Source organism: Diceros bicornis, chromosome 36 (assembly GCF_020826845.1).
Source record: "Diceros bicornis minor isolate mBicDic1 chromosome 36, mDicBic1.mat.cur, whole genome shotgun sequence".
NCBI classification, from domain to species: domain Eukaryota; kingdom Metazoa; phylum Chordata; class Mammalia; order Perissodactyla; family Rhinocerotidae; genus Diceros; species Diceros bicornis.
This window is the reverse complement of record NC_080775.1, coordinates 13,727,553-13,753,545: the sequence shown is the minus strand read 5'-3', so window position 1 is coordinate 13,753,545 and position 25,993 is coordinate 13,727,553. Positions and strand designations below refer to the sequence as shown.

The 25,993-nt window shown below is 40.8% G+C and overlaps 1 pseudogene; it reads left to right on the top strand.

The window, feature by feature from the left end:
- LOC131398889 (phytanoyl-CoA dioxygenase, peroxisomal-like) lies at positions 1-25,651 on the top strand (annotated as a pseudogene).
- The last annotated feature ends 342 nt before the right edge of the window (positions 25,652-25,993 follow it).

The window sequence follows — 25,993 nt, the reverse complement described above, 5'->3', positions numbered from 1 at the left end:
ATGGACATGGCCCACGCTGCCTCCCGCCTGCGCATCTTGCTGGGCCACCTTGGCCGCTGCTCTTTTAGGGCCCTCATATCCTTTGGCCTGTGAGGGGCTTGGGCTGGAAGGGGCTCCGCAGGGCCCCTGGTGACCCTGGGTGGGGTAGTGGCCTATGGGGTGCATCGAACAGCCACCATGACCTCTCTTCCCCTTCCTCCGCGCCTCCTGTCCCGTTGGCGGTTTCATCTCTTCCCGGGGGGCCGCAGGGAACAGGAGAGGAAGCTGCATCCCCAGGCGCCCATGGCCCCCAGGCGCCCGGGGGACCTAACCACTAGGTGGGCACGTGACTAGGCTGGCCGCTGTGGCGGAAGGGGCGTCCCTCCACACTCCGGGTCCTCTTAGGGCCTCTGCTCCCCGGCTTTGTGAGCGGAGGGTGGGGAGTCTTTACCAGCAGGGTCTGCCCTCAGCTACCGTGTCATTTTCGGCACTCGGCCGCATGTGACTTCCGCGGCGGCCAGGAGACCTAGAAATGTCTGGAAATGTCAAAGCCCAGTCGCGCTGGACGCCGGAGCGCGGAGCTGCCCGCAGGAGCCACGGCAGGCGGGCGGGCAGCGGGGTCCTCTGGGGTGGACGCGGGCCGGCTCTGCAGGGGGCGCCGGGCTCCATGCGCGCCCCCGTCTTCCCTTCTCCAAGGGCGCTCCGTGTGAGGGGCCCCCGGGTGCCTGCGGACCCCACGGGAGTTGACACCGTCTCTGCGACAGGACTTGGTGCCCTGTGTCCGCCTCCGCAGTTGCCCTTCAGAAGTGAATCCCGAGGGAACGTGTGCTGCCGGTCGGACCAGAGAGATGGCACTGTGTGGCAGGGAAGTCAAACTGCTTTGTAGAATTGTTTTTGCTGCTCAGAGAAAGTGTCTCCTTCAGGGCAGACTTGTGGAAGCTCCGTAGGACACTCTGCCTGGGATTTTTCCATAAGCGACCTGGTTAGCCTCTGTTCTGTATTTAGGATCCTGAAATCTCTCCTAAGATGATGATACAGCTGTTTCTTTTACCTTCACCATTGCTCTGCTGGCTGATTCTGAGAAGTGATATATCAGAACCACTGAAAGTTTAAATCTCGTCCATAGACTGATAAAGGGAACCCAGGTGATTAGGGAATCTCATTTCCAGGTGAGGAATCTGAAACTGAGGCAGAGAGAGATGACAACTCTGGACCAAGGTCGTTTAACTAAAGCAGTGGTTGTCAGAGTGTTGTCACCAGACCAGCACCATCAACATCACCTGGGAACTTGTTAGAAATGCAGATTCTCAGGTAAATCTCAGACCTCAGGAATCAAAACAACTGGGGCAGCCGCCGGCAGTCTGTTCTCACTTGTTTCTGATACCTGCTCAGTTGTGCAGCCACCCATACACTGGGACTAGATATAACTAGAACTAGAAATGAAGGTTTCCTGGTCCAGGGTGTTACTACTTTTAAATTTGATATCTGATCCTGGTGGTTCTTGTTGTAATAGTATGGAGGTCAGAACTTAGTTTTTTCATCTGTATTTTCTAGAACAGCACTATCCAATACAATTTTCTGTGATGGTGGAAATGTTCAATATCAGCACTGTACAGTATGGTAGCTACTAGCCTCTTGTGCCTTAGAGCTCTTTAAATATGAGGAGCGCCACTCAGGGACTGAAGTTTTCATTCAATTCATTTCAATTTAAGTAGATGTGGCCAGTGGCTCTGGTGTTGGACAGCTCTGCCTAGATTTTCAGTGAATGTGTGTGTGGTTTAGGCTTAAATAGACTACTGGAAAATTTGTGACCGTCTTCCCAGCCTCAACTGGTTCTAAAGAAATGTGGGTCCTAGCATAAGGAATAATTCTTGAAGCACAAAACATAATGCAGTTTTTAAATATAGATAAGCATAAAGAAGAAAATAAAATGACCCATATTCCACCACTCTCAGTTCATTATTTGTAAATCTTTTGGTGTGTTTTTTCCTATGCATTTACATAATTACATAATTAGGACCATACTGTATGTCCAGCTTTTTGCATCCATTTTTTCATGTTTACTAACATTATAAACATTTACTAACTTTATATAGTAAAGATTTCCTCATCATTAAGGAAATTCTCCAGGAACAACAAAAACAAAAACCTTAATGCAGGAGTGGTAGAGAGGAGAAAAGAACTTTGGACTGGAAGGCCAGTGTCCATTATGGACCACATTGTGCTGAGAATAATTGAAGAAGATCGTTAACCTCTCTGCCTTGGGGAAAGCAGAGAGTAGCTAGCTAGTAATTCTGCCTCATGGCCTGTCTCTCTCCTTGACGATTATATTGTCCCCAATTATATAAAGACATCATTTAAAAAATGATAATGTGTTAATGAGAAGTGACATTCTGAAAGTAGCTCTTTAAGCTAAAAAAAACAATGAAAAGCTGAGAAGGAAAAAAAGACATGAGATGCGAAGACAATAATCTGTGGTTACTGCATAGGAAAGAAAATTAGAAAGAATTTCTGGTTCTTTAAGATACTCAACTGTGTGGATCACACATTTCTTGGAGACGTCAATTTTAAACATTTTTTTAAGTGAGCAGCCAAACTGTTTACAATATGTTGGACTGGACTGCCCCTAAATTAAATGCCTCTTTTGAATAGCAAATGTTTCTCCTTACTTCTAGAATTGAACCTTTCCATTGTTACTCATTCAGCAGTTTAGTGGAAGGAATACTCGTATGGAAAAGAAGAGATGGAAGCTATGAAGTAAAGAGTGCTGGTCAAGTGTGGGATCAGCCATTTTCTGCTGGGTGACCTTGGACCAGTTGCTGAGCCTTCCAAGACTAGGTTCCCTGCCCTGTGCAGCAGGAATGATAACAAAGCTCTTGGCTTCCAGCCACCTCCTCAGGCTTCTGTGAAAATGAAATGGAGCCATGTCAGCAGCAGTGCAGAACTGTCAGGGGTTATGTGTGTACGCAGTCTGCTTGATGTCCATTTAGGACCCGTCTTCCCTTGTGAGAGCCAATCCAGGGCAGACTGTTGTTTCTGGAGAAGACTGACTCCTAAATTTTACCTTATTTGCCTTAATTCACATCCCAGGTAGCTCACCCCACTTCAGGGACTGTTCCTGCTGCCAGTTTCCATCCTCAGCAATTCTAGTAAGTAGATCTAATTTTAATTTTTATCCATACAATGTATATAAAGGTTTTTCTGGTGTTAACTAGGACATAAAGTACAACATAACATGTTGCCTGATGAGAATTCATTATAGAAATTCTCCATTTCCAAGACAATAGTTAGAACAATTGTGGAAAATTTTGAAGACCCTGACTTTAATTTTCTTTATGTATTTTAAAATTCAGAAAGGAGGAAAAAATATCAGAAAGTGCATAAGGTGATTTTTTAAAAATCAGGCATGGTAGTTGTCTCATTTAAATTAGCCTGTAGTTTAATCATATTGATACATTAGCCAGCATCTTTGGTTTTCCTTAAACTACCTTTGAAGGGAAAGACCTTGATCTCCATGGAATGTTCTCATAGAGTCATAATTCCCATCTAGAAGAATAGACTGAGTATTTGAATTTGTGCATATGCTGTACACTTTTTTGGATTTTGTTACTTTGATTTCTTCTGCGAATACATGAACTAGACAACTAAGAATATAAAATTTATTGAATTTGTTTCCCATCTGAAAAACCATACATATTCATCACAGAAAAAAATTTAAAATCAGATCAATAGAAGATATCTTTAAAAAGCATCAATGGGGGCCGGACCTGTGGTCCAGTGGTTAAGTTCGGCATGCTCCACTTCAGCAGCCTGGGTTTGAGGGTTCGGATCCCAGACATGGACCTACACCCCTCATCAGCAATGCTGTGCTGGCAACCCACATCTAAAAAACTGAGGAAGATGGGCACAGATGTTAGCTCAGGGCTAATCTTCCTCAAGCAAAAAAAGAGGAAGATTGGCAATGGATGCTAGCTCAGGGCTAATCTTCCTCAGTAAAAAACAATCATCCATAATTCCACTACATAAGGCAATCACTGTTAAAAAATTTTTTTGTATTTCTTTGCAGTATTTTTTTTTGACGAATAACGTGTGGTTTTACATAATTGTAATCGTATTTTACTATAATAAGCATTGTCCATCCTATTAAATGCTCAGTCATATACCATTAAGTGGATATAATATAATTAGCTAATTATTCTTCCACTTTGGGGGATAGTCGATAATGCTTAGGATTTAAAGCTTTTTAAATTTTCAGATTATGTCCTGAGAGTAAAGTTTTAGAAATAGAAATGCAGGGTGGAAGAGTATGAACATTTCTCAGGTTTTTGATACATATTGTTAGGTTGTGATTTTTTTGTGTGTGTGTGTGAGGAAGATCAGCCCTGAGCCAACATCCGATGCCAATCCTCCTCTTTTTGCGGAGGAAGACTGGCCCTGGGCTAACATCGGTGCCTATGTTCCTCTACTTTATATGGGACGCCGCCACAGCATGGCTTGACAAGCGGGATCCAAACCTGCGAACCCTCGGGAGCCAAAGCAGAGCGCACGCACTTAACCGCTGTGCCATCGGGCCGGCCCCATGGTTGTGATTTTTTAATTGGACTTGGTATCCCTTTTTTTTTTTTTCCTTTAGATATACTCAGGATAATACTGTTCTAAGTCTAGAACGGAGAAATTTTTATGAAGAAAATGTGTTTCTTGTCATTAAAACTCTGGTATCTGATGCTGATATTGAACACTTTAGGTACAGTAAGACTATTGGTTATTTTACAGAAATAGGTGTTTTATGTACATAATGGGAACAGGAGAAAGACTAGCCTGTGCAAGTTCAGATATTTTTCAGTGATTTGGTTCATTAGGAAGTGGTTGGGAACGTGGGCTCTGGAGCCAGACTGGCTGGCTTCAATCTGACCCCCACCACTGAACGTTGTGTGTCCTGGGCAATTTACTGAACCTGTTCCTGCCTCTGTTTGCTCATCTGTAAAATGGGGATATGACAGCACTTCTGTCCTAGGGTTGTCGTTAGAACTAAATAAGGTAAAATAGAGAACTTGAACAGGGCGGGGCACATGGAAAGTGCTGTGGAAGTGTTTGCTATGATTTTCAGATCTAACCAAATCCCAAGTATCACCCCACTCATCTGCTAAGCTAAGGAATATCTGAATTCTGGTGGTGAACTGCAGCCTCACAGTTGGGAGCCGAGGACTTCTGAGTTGGCCATTTTCTCCTCCTCATCACAACTATTCAACCTGGGGCTGGAGGCCAACTTAGAGCAGAGAAACTACCCCTAAGTCTTCACGTCTTTCCAATAGTAATGACATCATTTGCCCACTTAATTTTCTAGGAATGAGTTTGAAAGAATCTGCAGAGAGGAGGTGAAACCAATGGGATTAATGGTAATGAGAGATGTGACCATTGCAAAATCAGAGTATGTTCCAAGTGAACAAACGATTGCAAAGGTCCAAGATTTCCAAGAAGATGAGGAACTCTTCAGATACTGCACCCTCCCTGAGGTTCAAGACCTTCCTGTGTTTTCTTTCTCTTTAAGTTATAGCCCATCTGCATGCCTGCCTCAGAAATTGGCTGTTTTTACTTGATCTATCTCCTTTCTGCTGTGGCCCTGGAGCAGTGGTTCTCAGTTGGAGGTGGACATTTGTGATGCCTGGAGACATGTTTGGTTGGCACACAGGTTGGATGCTGTGCTACTGGCTTCTGTGGTAGGGGTCAAGGATGCTGCTAATGGGGCCCAGGGATCCTGTAATGCAGAGAACAGCCCCCTCCTCAAATGATGACTCATCCACCACAATGTCAGTAGTGCTGGGATTGAGAAACTCTGCTCTAGACTTTGCAAATTATCTTTGGTTAAGAAGGGCAGGAATTCTGTGTTAAAGAGAGAGGGAGACTTTCTCAAACTCCATAGAGGCATATCAACAGGGATGAAATTGCTGAGGCTATTCATTGTAAATCCATTCACTTTTTGTTTGTTTGTTTTATAAATCTGGTCAGTATGTGTCTCACCCCAATTGCCCATGTCATTATCTGTTTAACGTCATCTTCCCACCAGAACATACGCTGCAAGGGGCAGGGACCGGCTTATCCTGCTCACCGTTGTGTCCCCATTTCCCATCACTCTGCCTGGTTCCTAGACCTCAGTCAAGAGTTGTTGAGCGAGTGGCTGCACTGACTGTGAAGTGTCCTCTGAGCCGCTGCTCTGCTCTCCTCTGGGCTCCTCACGACAGCTGCAAAGGTGTCGGGTCCTTTCACGGTCCCTTCTTATGACCAGTCTCCTGAAGGAGAGGAAGCTGCCTTCTCCCTGAACAACTGTCCACAGCTTTGATTGAAAGAAGGGTATTCCTGTCCCTCCCAGTTGATATCTCACAGAAACTCTTATGTTTCTTGCAGAAAAAGTGGTTAGGTTTCTCACTGGCTCCAGAAGGCCTGTTTAAATCAGAGTGTTGTAGATTTCCAGTTGCTGACATTTTCAGGCTTTATTTGCAATGTTGAGAAATACTGATTTGTTTTTTAGCTATTGCACCTTGATTCCTGTGTGGATAGTTGGACTTTGTGCCACATGTCTATGCATCTGATTTCCCATGAACTTTTCTTCCCCCTTTTCCCTTAGATTGTGAAAAATGTGGAGTGCTTGACTGGACCCAATATTATGGCCATGCATACAATGCTGATAAACAAACCTTCAGATTCTGGTAAAGGAATCTTATATTTTTTTGTTTAATTTTTTGTTTATTGCAGTAACATTGGTTTATAACATTGTATAAATTTCAGGTGTACATCATTATACTTCTTTCTGCGTAGATCACATCATGTTCACCACCCAAATACTAATTACAACCCATCTACACACACATATACCAAATTATCCCTTTCGCCCTCCTCCCTCCCGCCTTCCCCTCTGGTAACCACCAATCCAATCTCTGTCTCTATGTGTTTGTTTATTGCTGTTATTATCTACTACTTAATGAAGGAAATCACACGGTATTTGACCTTCTCCCTCTGACTCATTTCACTTTTCATAATACCATCAGTGTCCATCCATGTTGTCACAAATGGCTGGATTTCATCGTTTCTTATGGCTGAGTAGTATTCCATTGTATATATATACCACATCTTCTTTATCCATTCGAAGGACTCTTATTTTTTAAGGAGAGAAAAAATGTTAATTACTGTACATAAGGTTGATGTTCTAACCATAGCCCTGTGTATAAATGCTAAACTTTGGGCTGGAGAAGTCAAGATGGCGGTGAAGGCAGACTCTGAACTCACCTCCTCTCACAGACACAGCCAATTTACAACTACTCATGGAAAAATTACCCCGGAGACAGAACTGAAAACTGGATAAGAGGAACTCCTGCAACAACGGACAATCCTAATTGAGGTGGAAGAGGCAGAAACTCCCTTCTGGAGAGGAAAAACACCACCTTCACAAGCCACCAGCGTCACGGCCACCCAGGAGCCGCCCAAAGGCACACAGCCTCCCTGGAGGCACGGGGCCCTAAGCCGGGGAGCGCCCCTGCTGTGGGCATTTTGTGGACCCAGCACAATCGAGACAAGTGGCATAATATCTGACTTTGCCTGCTACTAGAACATTGGGGAGTACCCCCAGAAAACCTGGTTCACAAAGAAATTAAAACCGGCTCTTAAAGGGCCCATGCGCAAACTCACCAGTTTCAGAGAGCAACCTCAAATCACCAGAAAGAAAGGTGCACAGTCCTTTGATGAAAAGAGACTCACCTAATAGGCCCTGAGTGCATCTCGGTGAGAGGTGAGACCTCTCCAGGGACTGTGACATTGGCTGCGGCCGTTGTTGTGGCCTGGTGTGGGTGTGCTGACACAGACACCATTGGAGTTCTCCCTGAGGCCTGCTAGCCCAGGGTCTGCCCCACCCACTAGAGCACTGATTTAATCGAGCTCAGCCAGGGCAGGCAGCCCACCCTAGAGACTGGCCCCACCCAACAACAAGCCCTCAGGCAACGTGTGGGCCTGCATAGATTGGTGACTGGATTCTCTGCAGCCTGGCAACTGAGCCGACTTGAGCGGGGCAGGGTGTCCACAAGGAGCGGGTGGAGAGTGTGGGGCAGTGGTGGAGCGTGTGGGGCTCCCGCCGTGGAGAGACTGCGTCTGCTTCGGGAGGTCGGGGCGCGCACATGGGGCAGGACTGTGTTGAATGTGTGTGTGGACCTGTGGGCGGCAGGGCTTGTCAGCTGCAGAAGACTTGTGCTTCTCAAAGACCCACATAGGTGGAGTTTGCCCCACCTTCCAAAGCTTGACACAATTGGGTGCTCCTGTGCCTGAGGCCAGCCCCACCCAGCTGCAACCCTCAGAGAGCTGACAAGAGACCTAAAGGCTGGAGGCTTATAGCAATTGTAAGGCCCTGAGCCTAACAACCTGCCACGCTGGGGGCCTACTCACTTAAAAGAAATACTGCAACACAAATGTGGTATTAGAACTTGCAGCCAACTGTGCTGGGGCTCCCCACACCTGACAAAGAGACTGAAGGGCCCACAACAACTACAAGCAGCTGAGCATTACAACAGCTGGCCAGGAGCATAACTTGGCCTCCCTGGGCGCCTACAGGGAGAGCAAACAGGCCACAACAGAAGGACACACGTAGCCCACATAGGGGTCACCCCTGGAATGTTGAGAACTGAGGGAAGCATACTGCAGGCCTCCCAAGGCATCACTTACATAAGGTCAGCTATCCAAGAACAGGAGAAGTAGCTGACCTACCTAATACATACACACAAGCACAGGGAAAGAGGCAAAATGAGGAGGCTAAAGAATACGTTCCAAGTAAGGCAACAGGACAAAACCCCAGAAAAGGAACTAAGTGAAACAGAAATGAGCAACCTACCTGACAGAGAGTTCAAACAAATAGTGTTAAGGATGCTCACTGATCTGGGGAGAAGAATAGATGAACTCAGTGAGAATGTCAACAAAGAAATGGAAGATATAAAAAAGAACCAATCAGAAATGAAGAATACAATATTGGAAATGAAAAATTCACTAGCAGGACTCAAAAGCGGAGTAGAAGATACAGAAGAATGGATCTGCGAGCTAGACGAAAGACTGGAAGAAATTACCCAAGCTGAACAGGTAAAAGAGAAAAGAATTAAAAAGAGTGAGGACAGTCTAAGGGACCTCTGGGACAACATCAAGTGCACTGACATCTGTGTTATAGGTGTCCCGGAAGGAGAAGAGCAAGACAAAGGGGCGGGGAATCTATTTCAAGAAATAATAGATGAAAACTTCCCTAAGAAAGGAAACAGACATCCAGGTACAGGAATCACAGAGAGCCCCAAACAAGATAAACCCAAAGAGGCCCACACAAAGACACATCATAATCAAAATGTCCAGAATTAAAGATAAAGAGAGAATCCTAAAAGCCACAAGAGAAAGACAACTTACATACAAAGGAAACCCCATAAGGCTATCAGATGACTACTCAGCAGAAACCTTACAGGATAGAAGAGAGTGGCATGATATATTTAAAGGGCTAAAAGGAAAAAACTTACAGCCGAGAATACTCTACCCAGCAAGGTTATCATTCAAAATGGAAGGAGAGATCAAAATTTTCCCAGATAAGCAAAAATTAAAGGAGTTTGTCACCAAGAAACCAGTGCTACAAGAAATGTTAAAGGGACTGATTTAAGGGGAAAAGAGAAGACCACAAATAGGAAAAATTATCTATTTCCATGATTAGAACGTAATGGATACAAATACACAAAAAAGAGGTTAGATATGATATCAAAAACACAAAAGGAGGGAGGAGGGGAGTTAAGAGTACAGCTTTCAGACAGAGGTCAAACTAAAGTGACCATCAATTCTGTATAGAAGAAGAAAGGAACAGAGAAGGACTACTAAAACACTGAGGAAAAAAAAGTTAAAAAATGGCAGTAAGTACATACTTATCAATGGCTACTTTAAATGTCAATGGACTAAATGCTCCAATTAAAAGGCATAGGGTGGCTGACTGGATGAAAAAACAAGACCCATATATATGCTGCGTACAAGAGACACACTTCAGACCTAAAGACACTCACAAACTGAAAGTGAAGGGATGGAAAAAGATATTCCACGCAAATGGCAATGAAAAGAAAGCTGGGGTAGCAGTACTCATATCAGACAAAATAGACTTTAAAATAAAAACTGTAAAAAGAGACAAAGAAGGGCATTACATAATTATCAAGGGAACAATCCAACAAGAGCATATAACACTTGTAAATATCTACGCACCCAATGTAGGTGCACCTAAATATATAATGCAATTATTAACAGACATAAAAACAGAGATAGACAGTAACACAATAATAGTAGGGGACTTTAACACTCCACTTACACCAACGGATAGATCATCCAAACAGAAGATCAATAAGGAAACATTGGCCTTAAATGACACACTAGAGCAGATGGACCTAGTAGATATATACAGAGCATTCCATCCAAAAACTGAAGAATACACGTTCTTTTCAAATGCACATGGAACATTCTCCAGGATTGATCACGTATTAGGCCACAAAACAAGTCTCCATAAATTTAAGAAGATTGAAATAATACCAAGCATCTTTTCTGACCACAATGGTATGAAACTAGAAATCAACTATAGGAAGAAAATCATAAAAGCCACAAATACTTGGAATTTAACAAAATGCTGCTGAACAACGACTGGGTCAAGGAAGAAATCAAAAAATACCTAGAGATAAATGAAACTGAAAATATGACATGCCAGAATTTATGGGATACAGCAAAAGCGGTTCTAAGAGGGAAGTTTATAGCAATACAGGCCTATCTCAACAAACAAGAAAAATCTCAAATAAACAATCTAACAATGCACCTAAAGGAACTGGAAAAAGAAGAACAAACGAAGCCCAAAATCAGTAGAAGAAGGGAAATAATAAAAACCAGAGCAGAAATAAATGAAATAGAGATCAAAAAAACAATAGAAACAATTAATAAAACCAAGAGCTGGTTCTTTGAAAAGATCAACAAAATTGACAAATCTTTAGCTAGACTCACCAAGAAAAAAAGAGAGAAGGCACAAATAAGTAAAATCAGAAATGAAAGAGGAGAAATTACAACAGACGCCTCAGAAATACAAAAGATTATAAGAGAATACTATGAAAAGCTATATGCCAACCAATTCGACAATCTGGAAGAAATAGACAAATTCTTAGAATCATACAACCTTCCAAAACGGGCCAAGAAGAAGTAGAGAATTTGAATAGACCAATCAGCAGTAAGGAGATCGAAACAGTAATCAAAAACCTCCCCAAAAATAAAAGTCCAGGACCAGACGGTTTCCCTGGTGAATTCTACCAAACATTCAAAGAAGACTTAATACCTATCCTCAAACTCTTCCAAAACATTGAGGAGGGGGGGAAGTTCCCTAACTCATTCTACGAAGCCGACATTACCCTGATACCAAAACCAGACAAGGACAACACAAAAAAAGAAAATTACAGGCCAATATCACGGTTGAACATCGATACAAAAATCCTCAACAAAATACTAGCAAATCGCATACAACAATACGTTAAAAAGATTATGCACCATGATCAAGTGGGATTTATTCCAGTGATGCAGGGGTGGTTTAACATTCGCAAATCAATCAACGTAATACACCACATTAATAAAATGAAGAATAAAAATCACATGATCATCTCAATAGATACAGAGAAAGCATTTGACAAGATACAGCATACATTTATGATAAAAACTCTGAATAAAATGTGGATAGAAGGAAAGTACCTCACCATAATAAAGGCCGCATATGAGAAACCCACAGCTAATATCATCCTCAATGGTGAAAAACTGAAACCTATCCCTCTAAGAGCAGGAACCAGACAAGGATGCCCACTCTCACCACTCCTATTTAACATAGTACTGGAAGTCCTAGCCAGAGCAATCAGGCAAGAGAAAGAAATAAAAGGGATCCAAATTGGAAAGGAAGAAGTGAAACTCTCACTATTTGCAGATGACATGATTTTATATATAGAAAACCCTAAAGAATCCACCACAAAACTTTTAGAAGTAATAAACAAATATGGTAAAGTTGCAGGATACAAAATAAACATACAAACATCAGTTGTATTTCTATACACTAACAATGAAGTAGCAGAAAGAGAAATTAAGAATACCATCCCATTTACAATTGCAACAAAAAGAATAAAATACCGGAATAAACTTAACCAAAGAGGTGAAAGATCTGTACACAGAAAACTATAAAACATTGCTGAAAGAAATTGAAGAAGACACAAAGAAATGGAAAGATATTCCGTGCTCTTGGATTGGAAAAATTAACATAGTTAACATGTCCATACTTCCTAAAGCAATCTATAGATTCAATGCAATCCCTATCAAAGTTCCAAAAACATTTTTCACAGAAATAGAACAAAGAATCCTAAAATTTGTATGGAACAACAAAAGACCCCAAATAGCTAAAGGAATCCTGAGAAAAAAGAACAAAGATCGAGGTGTCACACTCCCTGATTTCAAAATATACTACAAAGCTAAGTAACCAAAACAGCATGGTACTGGCACAAAAACAGACACACAGATCAATGGAATAGAATCGAAAGCCTAGAAATAAACCCACACATCTGTGGACAGCTAATCTTTGACAAAGGAGCCAAGAACATACAATGGATAAAAGAAAGTCTCTTCAACAAATGGTGTTGGGAAAACTGGACAGCCACATGCAAAAAAATGAAAGTAGACCCTTACCTTACACCATACACAAAAATTAACTCCAAATGGATTAAAGACTTGAATGTAAGACCTGAAACTATGAAACTTCTAGAAGAAAACATAGGCAGTACGCTCTTTGATGTCAGTCTTAGCAACATATTTTCAAGCACCATGTCTGACCAGGCAAGAGAAACAATAGAAAAACTAAACAAATGGGACTGCATCAAACTAAAAAGCTTCTGCACAGCAAAGGAAACCATCAACAAAATGAAAAGACAACCTAACAATTGGGAGAAGATATTTGCAAACCATACATCTGATAAAGGGTTAATCTCCAAAATAAATAAAGAACTCATGCATCTCAACAACAAAAAAACTACCAACCCAATCAAAAAATGGGCAAAAGACCTGAAGACACATTTCTCCAAAGAAGATATACAGATGGCCAACAGACACATGAAAAGATGTTCAAAATCATTAACTATCAGGGAAATGCAAATCAAAACTACAATGAGATATCACCTCACGCCCTTCAGAATGGCTATAATTAACAAGACAGGAAACAACAAGTGTTGGAGAGGATGTGGAGAGAAGGGAACTCTCATACACTGCTGGTGGGAGTGCAAACTGGTGCAGCCACTGTGGAAAACAGTATGGAGATTCCTCAAAAAATCAAGGATATAACTACCATATGATCCAGCTATTCCACTGCTAGGTATTTGTTCAAAGACCTTGAAAACACCAATGCATAAAGATACATCACCCCTGTGTTCATTGCAGCGTTATTCACAATAGCCAAGACTTGGAAGCAACCTAAGTGCCCATCAAGTAACTAACGGATAAAGAAGAACTGGTATACATACACAATGGGATACTACTCAGCCATAAGAAACGATGAAATCCAGCCGTTTGTGACAACATGGATGGACATTGAGGGTATTAAGCAAAGTGAAATAAGTCAGAGGGAGAAGGTCAAATACCGTATGATCTCACTCCTAAGTAGAAGATAATAACAACAACAAACAAACACATGGAAACAGAGACTGGATTGGTGGTTACCAGAGGGGAAGGGGGGAGGGAGGAGGGGTAAAGGGATAATTCGGCGCATGTGTGTGGTGATGGGTTGTAATTAGTATTTGGGTGGTGAACATGATGTAATCTATGCAGAAATAGAAGTATAATGATGTACACCTGAAATTTATGCAGTTATAAATCAATGTTACTGCAATAAACAAAAAAATAAAAATAAAAAAACAAATGCTCAACTTTGTGTAAATGAAAATGTTTATGTTTATTGAAGTCTTAAAATAGTTTACATCCTAACCACATTGAAGTGTAATAGTGATTTCAGATATTCACTGTAGGGTTATTGCTGGAATTTCGAATGACTGGCTTCTCAAAAATGCATTTTAATAAAGACAACTGTTCATGCACCAGAAGCTCCTGTTTTTCAACATCTCTGAGCTTCGTTAACCATTATCACCTGTGATAGTCTGTATTCTGCCTTCCTGATCAAAAGATATTATTAGTACTATCAAAGTTAAAACTATTCTTATAAATCACATAATACAATTGTTCTTAAGTTTCCTGTGCTTGCTAACATGGAGCTTGTAAGACCTCACTCCCAGAGAGACTGATTCAGTCTAGGAATCTGCATTTTTTGAACCATCCCCAGAGACTTTAATGCAGGTGGCTCTTGGGCCATGCTGAGAAATTCCGCTCTACCCACAGTAGTAAATCGGCCCTTAGAGATCCTTCCTCCTTTTCTACCTTTTCTTCCTCTGGATGCCAGGAGAGGTTTCTGTGACAGGCCTGTAGCTTAACGTCACCAGGGATATCCCTCCCTGGATGTCTTGTCTGGAGAGATCAGGTGGCCCAGGGAACCAAGTTCAGAGAGCAAAACCAGGGAAAATGTAAATGTGGTCATGGTGTCTCTCATTCTTCACAGTGATTGTACACCAAATACCTCTAGCTTGGTGGGAAAACCACTGAGAAGCCTTTTATTTAGTTAGTTAATTAATTAATATTTTTTGCATCAGCCACTTAGAATGCTATGAGGGGACCTCAAATGACCACTTTTTAAATTTAATTACTGAAACTTTTTTTGAATACTAGGCTCTGTGTCCAAACCAGAGTTACAAAGAAATATATAACAATAGAACTGATGACTTACATACGACTTGCTATAAAATACTGTGTGCAAGTTCTCAGCTACCAGAAACACAGAAAAAAGTACAGGATCTGGATTGCCATGTTGATTTGATGTTCCAGTTTGGTGCTTATTACTCAAGGCTTATTTTCTAAGTGTTAGTTCATTTGTTTGGCTTTGGCTGGGATAGTCACCGTTCCAGTTTTTCAGGCAGAGGAGAAGGATTCTGAGACCCGAGCATCTTTTAACAGCAGGTTCTGCTTCAGGCAAGAAGACATCCTGTCATCCCTTGCACCAGGATCTGCACTATTTCTCCTTCAGGCCCAGCAATAACATTGTTTGTGCTTGGACGGCCATGGAGCACATCGACCAGAACTATGGCTGTCTGGCTGTGGTCCCAGGTGCACACAAAGGCTCCCTGAACCCAGACGATTATCCCCAGTGGGAGGTAGGTCTGCCTAGGGGCTGAGTTTTGATCAGACTCTTATATTGTTTCAATTTCAGTCAGTATACATAAAGAGATTTACCAATGTGATGGTATTTCCTTTCTCAGCAAAATGTTGTTCTAGGATTTCCACCTAGGATCAGGGAAAATTCCAGGATGTCAGATAAAATCATCATTTTGTTCTTTCAACAAGTGTTTGAAAGCCAACCATTGTGAAGAACTTTGGTAGGTGCTGTGTAGGACCTGAGATGATAAAGCCGACTGCAGAGGTAAGACATAAACATGGCCACACCAGATGCACATGACAAGTGCCAAGTAAGTCTTACATCTGACTGATGGCCCTTGGAATAAGGAAGAGGAAGGACTCCTCTCCTACAAGCTGGAGAGACCAGAGAAGCTCTGGTCCTCCCTTGCATTGCTGTTCACAGTTTATTGATTCAGGTGCTGATGCTAGAGGACTATTAAATGCTTTCAAGCCTATGAATGATGAGATCAACTTGACTCTTCAAGAATGATAATCTTAGGGTCTGGGCAAGATGTTTTGGAGGGGTAGGAGTCCAGAGACAGAGAAACCAGAGAGGAGACTATTAGCATTTTAGGTATAAGACCATGAGGTCCTGAAACCCCATAATGATGGTTGGAATGGGACAGCACCTGTTGTTAAGGCAGGAACAATGAATGTGGTTCTGTAGGAAGTAAAGACTATGGCTTTAAGAACTTCTGTCTCAATTAGTTAGAATTCTGCACTGATGATTAGTGCCAAGTGAAAATATTTGTCTGGATTGTGATACAAACTCTGAAATTGTGAGATTCATCAATTAAGTTGAGTTTTAGAAAGGTTTGGTGCAAACAGCAGAAGTGGGCTCTCGCTGAGTTAAGCCAAAGGGTGGCAGGCACATGCTGAGTCCGTGGAAAGGCTGGCTAGCTCTAGCGGGCAGGAAAGCAGGAGTCCTTGCTTGGCAGGCCAGTCAGGGAGGGAAGCCTGGCCTGGGCACTTGAACCCTGACTATGTCTATCTCTGATCCTCTGCTCAGATTTGAAGGTGCCCCAGTGGGAGGTCAGATTGGTTTAGCTTGTTTCACCTAACCACTCTGGCCAGGAGAGAAGCACACTGGATCAAAGTGCCAACACAGTCCAGTAAGGAAGGAGTCACTCCCCAAAGGAATTCGAGACAGTCTCAGGAAGGGGAATGGGATGCTGCCCCTCTTCCAACAAAAAAACAACAACCCCCCGAACAAGGCTTGTAAACTTTAACTCACTTCTCCCTTTAGTTTCTTTAATAAAGACAAAACCATACCTAAAGCAATAACTAATTCTAGAAATAGTTATAAACAATCACAATGTTTTAATTTACTATTCTTTCTTTACTCTGGATGTTACATGAGTGGTTTTTGAGCTCAGAAAAATTGAGCATTTTCTCTCCCCGAGTTTGGGAGCATATTAGCTTCTCAGAGATACTCCTGAGTAATAGAAGAATGATTTATGCAAAGTTCCAGGTGAGGAGAATATCATGTTGGGAAAGAATGATTACAGTTTCAGGCTGGGACGGTGGTCTCCAGTGTTTCCGCAAAATGCAAAGGTGATCTAGATCTTCATTTATTATTCAGTAATGAAGGGTAGGTGGAAAATTCCAAATTTTTCATTTGGTCCATGAAATCCATGATTTTAATATCAACATGCGACTGTCTAAAAACAGACCTCCAAGACTTGGTATATTCCATTTTTTATTTATGTTTTAATAGTTTATAACATTGTGAAATTTTGGGTTGTACAGTTTTGTTTGTCCATCACCATATATATGTCTCCCTTCACCCCTTGTGCCCACCCCGCACCCCCATTGCTCCTGGCAACCAGAATACAGTTTTCTCTGTCCATGTGTTGGTTTATATTCCACATATGAGTGAGATCATACACTGTTTGTCTTTCTCTTTATGGCTTATTTCGCTTAACATAATACCCTCGAGGACCATCCATGTTGTTGCAACTGGGACAGTTTTGTCTTTTTTTTATGGCTGAGTAGTATTCCACTGTATATATATACCACATCTTCCTGATCCAATCATCAGTCGAGGGACACTTGGGTTGCTTCCACTTCTTGGCTATAGTGAATAATGCTGCAGTGAACATAGGGGTGCATAAGCCTCTTTGGATTGTTGATTTCGGGTTCGTTGGATAGATTCCCAGTTGTGGGATAGCTGGATCATAGAGTATTTCTATTTTTAATTCTTTGAGGAATCTCCATACCGTTTTCCATAGAGTTTGCACCAGTTTGCATTCCCACCAGCTGTGTATGAGGGTTCTTGTTTCTCCACATCCTCTCCAACATTTGTTGTTTTTTGTCTTGGTGATTATAGCCATTCTAACAGGCGTGAGGTGGTATCTTAATGTTGTTTTGATTTGCATTTCCCTGATGATTAGTGATGTTGAACATCTTTTCATGTGCCTATTGGCCATCTGTATATCTCCTTTGGAGAAGTGTCTGTTCATTTTCTCTGCCCATTGTTTGATCAGATTGTTTGTCTTTTTGTTGTTCAGTGTGTGAGTTCTTTATATATTATGGAGATTAACCCCTTGTCAGATATATGTTTTGCAAATATTTTCTCCCAGCTGCTGGGTTGTCTGTTCATCTTGATTCTGGTTTCATTTGTCTTGTAGAAGCTCTTTAATCTGATAAAGTCCCACTTGCTTAATTTTCTTTAGTTTCTCTAGTCTGGGTAGGCATGTCATCCGAAAAGATTCCTTTATGACCAATGTCAAATAGTATGTTGCCTATATTTTCTTCTATGAGTTTTATAGTTTCAGGTCTCATGTTCAGGTCTTTGATCCATTTTGAGTTAATTTTTGTGAATGGCGATAGCAGATGGTCCACTTTCATTCTTTTCCAAGTGGCTGTCCAGTTTTCCCAACACCACTTATTGAAGAGACTTTCCTTTCTCCATTGTATGTTCTTAGCTCCTTTGTAAAAAATTAGCTGTCTGTATATGTGTGGTTTTATTTCTGGGCTTTCAATTCTGTTCCTTTGATCTGCGTGTCTGTTTTTGTACCAGTACCATGCTATTTTGATTACTATTGCTTTGTAGTATGTTTTGAAGTCAGGGATTGTGATGCCTCCTGCTTTGTTCTTTTTTCTTAGGATTGTTTTAACTATTTTGGGTCTTTTGTCGCCCCATATGAATTTTAGTATTCTTTTTCCTATTTCTGTGAAGAATGTCACTGGGATTCCGATTGGGGTTGCATTGAATCTGTAGATTGTTTTAGGTAATATAGACATTTTAACTATGTTTTTTCTTCCAATGCATGTGCATGGGATGTCTTTGCATTTCTTTATGTCATCATCAGTTTCTTTCCATAATGTCTTTTAGTTTTCATTGTATAGGTCTTTCACCTCCTTGGTAAGATTTATTCCTAGATACTTTATTCTTTTTAATGCAATTGTAAATGGTATTATCTTTTTGAGCTCTCTTTCTGTTAGTTCGTTATTGGCATACAGAAATGCAACTGATTTTTATAGATTGATTTTGTACCCTGCGACTTTCCTGTAGTTGTTGATTATTTCTAATAGTTTTCCAATGGATTTTTTAGGGTTTTCTATATATAAAATCACGTCGTCTGCAAATAGTGAGAGTTTCACTTCTTCGTTGCCTATTGGGATTCCTTTTATTCCTTTTTCTTGCCAATTGCTCTGACCAAAACCTCCAGTACTATGTTGAATAAGAGTGGTGAGAGTGGGCAGCCCTGCCTCATTCCCGTTCTCAGAGGAATGGCTTTCAGCCTTCCCCATTGAGTATGATGTTGGCTGTGGGTTTGTCATAAATAGACTTTATTATGTTGAGGTACTTTCCTTCTATACCCATTTTGTTGAGAGTTTTTATCATAAATGGATGTTATATCTTGTCAAATGCCTCCTCTGCGTCTATTGAGATGGCCATGTGGTTTTATTCTTTGTTTTGTTGATGTGGTGTATCGTGTTGATTGATTTGCGGATGTTGAACCGTCCCTGCGTCCCTGGTATAAATCCCACTTGATCATGGTGTATGATCTTTTTCATGTATTGCTGTATTCGGTTTGCCAATATTTTGTTGAGGATTTTTGCATCTATGTTCATCAGCGATAGTGGCCTGTAATTTTCCTTCTTTGTATTATCTTTGTCTGGCTTTGGTATCAGGATGATGTTGGCCTCGTAGAATGATTTAGGAAGTGTTCCATCTTCCTCTATTTTTTGGAATAGTTTGACAAGGATGGGTATTAAATCTTCTTTGAATGTTTGGTAAAATTCACTAGAGAAGCCATCTGGTCCTGGACTTTTATTTTTTGGGAGGTTTTGATTACTATTTCAATCTCTTTACTTGTGATTGGTCTATTCAGATTCTCCATTTCTTCTTGGTTCGGTTTTGGGAGGTTGTATGAGTCTAAGAATTTATCCATTTCTTCTAGATTGTCCAATTTGTTGGCATGTAATGTCTCATAGTATTCTCTTATAATCCTTTGTATTTCCATGATATCCATTGTAATTTCTCCTCTTTCATTTCTAATTTTATTTACTTGAGCCTTTTCCCTTTTTTTCTTAGTATGTCTCACTAAGGTTTTGTCAATTTTGTTTATCTTCTCAAAGAACCAACTGTTTGTTTCATTAATCTTTTCTACTGTTTTTTTGGTCTCGATTTCATTTATTTCTGCTCTGATTTTTATTATTTCTCTCCTTCTGCTGACTTTGGGCTTTGTTCTTCTTTTTCTAGTTCTGTTAGGTGTAATTTAAGGTTGCTTATTTGGGCTTTTTCTTGTTTGTTAAGGTGGGCTTGTATCGCTATGCGTTTCCCTCTCAGGACTGCTTTTGCCGCATCCCATATGATTTGGTATGGCATATTTTCATTTTTGTTTGTTTCCAGATATTTTTTCATTTCTCCTTTAATTTCATCAATGATCCATTGGTTGTTCAGTAACATGTTGTTTAATCTCCACATTTTTGTCACTTTCCCAGGGTTTTTTTCGTGGTTGATTTCCAGTTTCATAGCATTATGGTCTGAAAAGATGCCTTCTGTGATTTCAATCTTCTTAAATTTGTTGAGGCCCTTTGTTTCCCAACACATGGTCTATCCTTGAGAATGTTCCATGTGCGCTTGAGAAGAATGTGTAGTCACCTGTTTTTGGATGGAGTGCTCTCTATATGTCTACTAGGTCCATCTCATCCAGTTTTTCATTTAAGTGCACTGTTTCTTTATTGACTTTTTGTCTGGATGATCTATCCATTGATGTAAGTGGGGTATTAAGATCTCCTACTATTATTGTGTTGTTGTTAATGTCTCCTTTTTGGTTTGTTAATAGTTGCTTTATGTACTTTGATGCTCCTATGTTGGGTGCATATATATTTATAAGTGATATGTCTTCTTGGTGGAGTGTCCCTTTTATCACCATATATTTCCCTTCTTTGTCTCTCTTAACCTGTTTTATCTTGAAGTCTACTTTGTCTGATATGAATATGGCAACACCTGCTTTCTTTTGTTTGCCATTAGCTTGGAGTATTGTCTTCCATACTTTCACTCTGAGCCTGTGCTTGTCTTTAGAGCTGAGATGTGTTTCCTGGAGGCAGCATATTGTTGGGTCTTGCTTTTTAATCCATCCTGCCACTCTGTATCTTTTGATTGGAGAGTTCAATCCATTTACATTTAGGGTAATTATTGATATATGAGGGCTTAATGTTGCTGTTTTGTCACTTATTTTCTGGTTCTTTTGCATTTCCTTTGTTTCTTGTCCCATTTGTTTCGGAATGCCAATTCAGTTTGGTTCTTCTGTCTTATGACTCTTCTAGTTTTCTCTTTGTTTATCATGTGATTTTTTTTGGTTATTTGTTTAGTGGTTACCTTGAGGTTTGTATAAAAAATGTTGTGTATGAGGTAGTCCATTATCTGATGGCCTCTTATTTCCTTATACTAAGTCAATTCAATCTCTTTCCTCTTCCCTGTCTAAGTCGTTCTTGTTACACCTTATTCTATCTTGTGTTGTGCGTGTGTGTTTACAGTGATGAGGTTACATTTATTTTTGGTGAATTCCTTCCTTTGATCTTTGATTTTTGTATTTAAGTGGTTGCTAACCTAGTCTGGTAAAGATCTACTATTTTTCTGGTTTTGTCTACCTATTTTTCTCCTTGCTCCAAGCTTTGTATTCCCTTTCTCTTCTTTTTTTCAGACCTGAGGGCTTTTTTGAGTATTTCTTGTAGTGGGGGTCTCGTGGCCATGAACTCCCTTAGCTTTTGTTTATCTGGGAAAGTTACTATTTGTCCATCATATTTGAAGGATATTTTTGCTGGATAGAGTATTCTTGGCTGAAAGTTTTTGTCTTTCGGTATTTTGAATATATCATTCCAGTCTCTCCCAGCCTGTAAAGTTTGTGTTGAGAAATCCACTGAGAGCCTGATGGGAGTTATTTTTATGTTACTTTTTGTTTTTGTCTAGCTGCCCTTAATATTTTTTCTTTGTCATTGACTTTAGCCAGCCTTACCACTATCTGTCATGGAGTGGGCCTTTGCCTGTTGACGTATTTAGGCAACCTATTGGCTTCACTTACTGGTATTTCCTGCTCCTTCCCCAGATTTGGGAAGTTCTCAGATATTATTTCCTTGAAGAGGCTCTCTGTTCCTCTTTCCCTCTCTTCTCCCTCAGGAATACCTATAATTCTTATGTTACATTTCCTCATAGAGTCAGATATCTTGGAGACTTTCTTCATTTCTTTTTAGTCTTAGTTCTCTCTCCTCTTCCATCTGGAGCATACCTGTATTCCTATCCTCTATAATGCTAATTCTTTCCTCCATATTGTCAGCTCTGTTCTTTAAAGATTCCAGATTCTTCTTTATCTCCTCCATTGTGTTCTTCATCTCCATCACTACTGATTGGTTTTTCTTTATGATTTCAATCTCTTTTGTGAAGAAACTCCTAATCTCATTGAATTGTTTGTCTGTGTTATCTTGTATTTTGTTGAGTTTTTTTATGATAGCTATTTTGAAATCTCTGTCATTTAGATTATTGATTTCTGTGTCTTCAGGGTTGGTTTCTGGGTGCTTGTCATTTTCCTTCTGGTCTGGTGATTTCATGTACCTTTGCATTGTGGTTCCTGTATTGGCTTTGTTTTTCCTCATCCTGGAAATATCTGGTTGCAATTTCCACCCACAGCCACCATGTGGGAGTTAAGGGCTGTGTAATCTGAGCCCCCTGCACTCTTCCCCAGCTGCTGGCTGCGATCGGCCGGCTGCTTGGTCTGGTCTGGTCAGCTGAGCTGCAGTGTCCAGCATGCAGGGGGAGGAGGTTCTCTCTTTTGCCCGCTGGGTCCCTGGCATGGGGGGCTTCTCACTCACCCCTTGTTATCTGCTCTCCTGGGGTGCTCAGATGTTAATGGTATCCCTGTAGCAGTTCTGAGTCCTCTGTGTGGGAGTTTCCCACTGGCTGAGAGAGCCCAAAGAGCTACGGTTTCCCCGCAGAGGGCCACCCCTCCCCCCTCTCTGGGAGCCACGCAGACTGGGATCACTGATCGGATGGGGAGGAAGAGGAGTTCTCCTTACCTCTCCCCACTTCCTCCGGGGGCCCCAGCATGTTCCACTCTCAGATGTGCAGCAGTGTGGATCTTTCCAATCTTCTTTTTCACTGTCTAGGAGTCCATTGTTGGTCTGTGACTATTCCTTTTTTGTATCTTATCGAGGGAAGAGTTTATGGGAAAGCTCACTCTGCCATGACGCTGACGTCACTCTATTCAATTTTTTAAACAATCTAATTTATTTATCTTTTTCTCTTGGAAGAACTTAGAGAAACTTTGTTCTTCCTGATGAGTCATTGATAAAGTTTCGAATTATTGTGCTTCCTCAAATGCAGGATTGGCTTCTCTTACATGTTCTAGGGGGGAGTTAACATAATGTCGTGGAATCTAGGACTATGATGAAAACAACACCCAAGTGCACCTCATGATGGAGAAGGGAGACACTGTGTTGTTTCATCCTTTGCTCATCCAAGGATCTGGTCAGAATAAAACTCAAGGATTTCAGAATGTATGCATTAACGTCACTGCACTTTCCAAAGATGAATGGGTTAAAAACAGAAGTGTCAAGATATATCAATATTTTAAAAAGTTGTGACTTTTAACTAAACTGGCCTTTAGCCTGGTTTATTCACCAGGAAATATATTTGCCTATGTCATGCATTTTTGCTCATATCACTAAGAAGCCAGGTGACCTCAGGATCCCAACCCTATTGATACTAAATCACGAACATCCATGGAATTGCTTCAGACCAAGAGCTTAATTCATAGTTGACAGCTCGTGATTTGGGGGACAAAAACAATGGCTGAGAGACTAAAATAATAAAACTTAGAATGTATATAGCTCATAGTAACCCTAGAAAAGGAAAGTTTATAGTATTATTGCTATTGGGAAAAATATTATTGATCTGAACAAAGATTCTTACCTGACTGCCCAGAAATAAGATTTAGCAGGCAGCCATGTTTTTCACCCCTTAGCTTCAGAGTGTTTAAAACTTAATGATTTCATTGCTTACATTAAAAATGGACAAACTTTCTCATAAACCCAGATTTCTTGCTTCTCTACAATTCAGTATATTTGACAGTACTGTGGGCTCACATTTTCTCATGGTAGCATAGTTGTTGATACTAAATTTGGGGGCTTATTTGGGGCTGAGTGAGGCTTTCCAGTTTGTCACATTAACCCCTGTTGTCTCCCCGAGACCCAGGCTTAGTTGCCAGATTTTATCTTCTATTCATTCGTATTTCCACCAGGCTCAACAGGACAGGGATGAGGGTGAGGTGAGAAGGCATTCTCCTCAGGGCAAAATTTAAGGGGGTTGGGGGTGTCCAAAAAACTCAGCAATCAAGTTAAGTGATATTTTAATGCAGTATTTTAAAAAATAAAAATTATATGCCCAAAAAAATCCATGATGAGCACAATGCCAAAATGTTAAATAAAGACAAGATCAGACTCTCCACCAGCATGACCCTCAGAACCGTGCTGTGGGGTGTACACGGCACAATGATAGAAATAATGTGAATATTAATATGCTGACTGCAATTTTTCCATATTTTTTCCAACTACTTTGTGTTTGGAAAAATTTTAACCATTAAAAAATACATAAAAACATCTTTATAGGAGTGCTCATTTTCCCTTTTGTCTCAGGCTCCAATATGGCTTGGCAAGACACTGAGGCTCACATGGGAAATGGAGTTTATGACTCCACTACCTAGAAAGCTGATGTTTTGGACAAGGTAGAAAGTCCTTCTGACAAGTGTGGTCACCTTAATGTAACTAACTTGTGATGAGGAAGGTGAGTTTTAAGTACTGCCTTGCAGCTTAGATCTGTTTATAGCTTTTTCAGTAATGGGGAGAACCAAGTAACTTCCCTCTTACCTTCAGAGGGAAACGAGACAGATATCATATGTGATGCTACTGGACTCTAAATGTCCTTCTGATTTGGGAGGAGGGTGTGTATGTATATTATTTTCCTTTGTAAGGTATTTCCAGTTTTTTTTTTCATGATCTGTGGCCATTGAAATAACAACCCATCACAAACTGGATTGAGTAACTAACTTCTGTGACTAAGAAGATGATGAAAAACCCAGGAATACATCCCTTTTTAGGACTTGCAGTTATCCACTCATTAGAAAAATCAAATGCTGAGGGCTGGCCCAGTGGCATAGTGGTTAAGTTCGTGATCTCTGCTTCAGCGGCCCGAGGTTCACGGGTTGGGATCCTGGACATGGACCTACACACTGTTCATCAAGCCATGCTGTGATGGCATCCCAGATACAAAATAGAAGATGGTTGGCACAGGTGTTATCTCAGCAATAATCTTCCTCAAGAAAAAAGAGGAGGATTGGCAACAAATGTTAGCTCAGGGCCAATCTTCCTCACCAAAATGAACAAGAAAAATCAAATGCTAAAAGTTAAAGACTGCTTACTTATGTAATTATGTTCCCTGCTCCATATATACCTTTTGAACATAAATATCACAGCTAGTTAAAAACTTCTTTTAATTTCTCAGCCTATTTGACAAAAAAAAAGAGACTGAGACACAAAGAGACTGATTTAGGACACAGTGGAACAGCTTTCAATCTAGAAATCAAATGCTGAGTGAAATAACTGACTTTCTAAAAGACAGCTTCATGCTTGGGTGGTGGTGTTAATGGGATGTTTTTTCTCATATTAGTTGGTTAACTTTGCACAGTCAATTTCCTGCCATTTCACCACTGCCAACTGCCACTACATCAATGTGAAGGGCACCAGTCAAAAACTCATTGAGAAGGAAATTGTAGGGTTTCAAGATAAATTGTTTCAAGTTAAACAAGACATCAACCAGAAAGTACATTTGTATGAAATGACAAGGTAAAGATCTTGGTTTTTTCTTTTCTTCATATGCTTAATAATTCTCATACCTGACAACTTGAAATTATAAAGTGCTTGGTTTAGAGCTCATTGCAGAAATGCTGCTGAGACCTACTAGGAATGACAGTGGAATTTCTGGTTTTACTTGCTTCCCCAGTGTGGGGACCCTGAGAACTGCATGCTTCTCTTTATGTCTTTGGGCTGTCCTGTGGAATATGGGCAATCCTGTTCCAAGATGGACAGGGAAAGAAGGCAATAGAAAACAGATTTAGAGTAGAGGAACTGAAGGACAAAAGGCTACTTTCTGAATGCACAGAAGGAAACCTAAAGGTTTGGGCTATCAAAC